This window comes from Camellia sinensis, chromosome 1 (assembly GCF_055761805.1).
Source record: "Camellia sinensis isolate YWXY chromosome 1, ASM5576180v1, whole genome shotgun sequence".
Classification (NCBI taxonomy): domain Eukaryota; kingdom Viridiplantae; phylum Streptophyta; class Magnoliopsida; order Ericales; family Theaceae; genus Camellia; species Camellia sinensis.
This window is the reverse complement of record NC_138961.1, coordinates 118,319,701-118,323,375: the sequence shown is the minus strand read 5'-3', so window position 1 is coordinate 118,323,375 and position 3,675 is coordinate 118,319,701. Positions and strand designations below refer to the sequence as shown.

Sequence of the window (3,675 nt, the reverse complement as noted above, 5' to 3'; positions counted from 1 at the left end):
AAGATACTCTCGCTAAGAATGAATAATATTAAGAAAACTCTATGTTTTTATTAATCAAATATAAACTTGAACTGGATAGCTCTAAGGCTTACATGTTTATTTATACTAAAATAATTCTTGCTAGTTAAGAGTTTCTAAAAAGGAAAACATATATTCTAGTAAATCAGGAATATTTAAAAATGAAAATATTAATTCTTGTCAAACCAGAAAATAAACTAAAGGCAACCTAAATAAATAGACACTACAAGAAATTAGACTTTCGCCGACCAAAATCTTAGTCGCCAAAGGTCACTTTTTTAGTCGCCAAAACCAATTAGCGACTAAATTTTTTTGTCGCCAACTTAGTCGCCTAAACCCTGTCGGCGAATGTTTTAGCGACTAAACACGAGTTTGGTCGCTAAAAATGCAACATTTGGCTACTAATCTGTGTAGTCGGCAAATGTTACCCTTTGGCGACTAAAAAAATAGTCGCTGAAAAGGTAATTTTTAGCTACTAAATCATTGGTCGCCAAACGTCAACGTTTGGCTACTAAAGTTGGGTTAGTCGGCAAAAGTGATATTTTTGGCGACCAAAATATTAGTCACCGAAAGTTATAACAAAATTAATTTGAACTATTTAGAGACTAAAGTTTTAGTCACTAATTGAACTATTTGCCGACCATGGCATTTAGTCACCAAAGGTTGCCAACTTTTATTCATTTTGCTACTACATTATTAGTGGCCAAAACATTTGAAAATAATTTTTGGCTACCAAAATAGTTAGTAGCCAAATGCTATATTAGAAATTTTTTTTTTATTTTTAATTTCTGAACCACCTGTATCCATTATTAGTACAACCTATACAATGTATAAACAATAAAATCCATCAATACTAAATATATATTATCAACCATCGACAATGTGCATGCCAAAAATTCCATTCGACATCCAATTCCATTCCATTCCACATATGTAATACAAATTCCATACGACCCAAGTCAGTCTATTCCAACCTCAATAATTTAGTAATACAAAATATGTAATACAAAATATATTCCCTCCATTTGACATGTAATACAAAATATCAACCTGATAATCAATCCTAAAATTAGTAAATAAAATTAGAGTGTAAAATATACAATTCTGGTGCTGCATTCTTAAATATACATTCGTTTCTGAGGTTCCACAAGGACCAAAGAGTTATTGCTAGGATAGCTCCCCCCACCCAACACACACACTACGGATAGCCCATTGTGAACCCCACCAACTCAAAATGGCAGACACACCCTCCAAACAAAGGGACAATGCTGTAGCACGTGAAGTGATGATTCATCCTCATTCTTGGACAAACCACAAAGTGTAGATGCATTGCCATTAAGGACTCCAATTCTCTGCAAGAACACTACAGTTTTGACCTTATTCTTCCAAGCAAGCCACCTAAAAAACTGAACTTTAGGAGGAAGAGTATTATAGATTGCAAGCAGTATGAATTATCAACAACTTAGGGCCTGTTTGGACATCTCTTCCCTCAACATACCAAACACATTAAAATTGATTGTCATGTTGTCTGGGATAAAATTCACGGTCCAAACTTGAAGGAGCGTGTTAGAGATACAACTGCATACGCTTGAAGACAGCCCCTAATTAGCAATTTTATTCAACAAACATGGGCTTTGATTGTACATTCCTTGTATCTATTCTGGCAGTTATGTATTCCTGGATTCAACCCCTTGATTTCTCTGCTAATTTGACCTACAATGACATGGCATGCTAGGTGTCAATTTTTTATTTGTAACAAATTCAACTATGTAAGGCTCCACTCCCTTCCCACATCATTATGGGTGAATTTAGCAATCTAAATTGTGGGTTTTAACATTTCTCTTACATATAATGAGAAAGTGAGATGCTGTATTAATTCATGCTACAACAATTTCATGTCTTTTACTCTGTTCTAATCAGAGCAGTAGAGAAAGAACAAAAACATACCCATGTGGGGACAAAGAAGGAAGCAGAAAGAACCAACATGCCTGCAGTGGGAAGGGAAATAGCAGGTGCACCTCACTCTCCTGATTCTCTTCTTGTCCTTCTTCCACACCATATGGGTCCTGACCAGAGCTTGTGAAGGAGAGTACAATTGATTGTTGCTAGAGCACAGCTGAAATGAGTAAAGACATAAAATGAATCCCACTGGGTTGAATTTGAAATTAGGTGATTATAAATATACATACACATTTATATATTTTTTTGATGGTGAATTAATTTAAATAAATCACATAAAAAACTAAATGCTCAAATACTTCCGAGATACTTGCCATCAACAATCCCCATTCTGTGTTGATTCCAACACCAATTACCTTCAGACAGCAAAAGAGTTTATTATATTCATGATGAAAGCATAACCAAAATTGATTATATTATGAAAAAGCATAGGACATTATTCCAAGACTGAAAATTAGGGTATAAAATACGTTCTTTTGAAATAAAAGTATATATAGAGAGAGCAAGAGAGGGAAATAGAGAGTTAATTTCCAGATTCTGCAAATGCATGAATAGGATGTTCATTCAACAATAAGACAAGACCAACTGGAAATTAATAAGACAAAATAAATAATAACAGAGGTCCAATATTGCATACATCAGGAAAATTACATGCGTAGGTACTTTACCCACTTAAATAGGCTACACTTAAATAGGCTACACTCAATATTGCATACATCAGCAATTCCAATAACAGAGGTCCAATATTGCATACATCAGCAATTTCATAAAAACAAATTTGTATGTCCGACAAATCAAACCCACTTAAATAGGCTACACTCACCTGATCACCAATCTTAAGAGGTATAACATCACCAACAACAATGTCATATATTGAAATATTTTCTCTCCTACCACCTCTTACAACCTGCATAATAATTCATAAAAATAACAATGTAGCATCCTAAGGTTAATAGATTAAAAATAAAGTAAATGCTTCATGTTGTAATTGCACACCTCCAATTGTATATTTCTCTTCTTCTTTTTTTTTTAAATAACAATTTTGCTATCCCACTGCTCAAATAAATTATGAAAATGCTCTCCACGAGGAAGAAATTCTGCACATTATGAAAGTAGTGATAAGGAATGGAAACATCTATATAATTGCTTCATTCAACCAATTTAATTTACCTCTGAGAATTGCAAAATTATCTGGGATAGCCTAAGGACCTTAAACCATCAATATGATAAGATAGCAACTCAAGCAGCTCCAGCAGCAGCTACTCAAGCTCACAATCAATTATAAGCCAGCTCAACCCGTGTTTTTTTTTTTTTTTTTTGGGACTCCTACATGACTAACTAGGCACTAATCAATTTTTTAGAATTTTAGAACATGCAATATGTATATTTTCTCATAGATAACGACAGATGAAGAAATCATGTGTCAAGTGGATTTAATTAATTTATTATTCAGTTGTAACTAGCAGTCAAAATCATTTTCTCAAGCATATCTTAGCAGTCAAAATCATTAACGCATAACTAAAAAATATATACGCACAGCCCCAGTTTAGGCCTTCAGTTCAATTAGCATTAAATCGCCAATTACTTTTATAGATCCCTCAAATTTAAAAAAAAATATATCAAAATTAAGTGAATTAAGTGAGTACTTATTTTGTATTTTAAAAAAATCACAAATATTTTCTTTTTTAAATATATCTA

At 33.1% G+C, this 3,675-nt stretch overlaps 1 long non-coding RNA gene across 1 annotated transcript; it reads right to left on the bottom strand.

The window, feature by feature from the left end:
• Window positions 1-2,252: 2,252 nt before the first annotated feature.
• On the bottom strand, window positions 2,253-3,271 carry LOC145797023 (uncharacterized). The gene is made up of 4 exons (XR_014337954.1): window positions 3,148-3,271; window positions 2,974-3,074; window positions 2,801-2,884; window positions 2,253-2,333 (listed from the first exon to the last, which is right to left on the bottom strand). It is a non-coding gene; the product is annotated as an uncharacterized LOC145797023 (long non-coding RNA).
• Window positions 3,272-3,675: the final 404 nt, after the last annotated feature.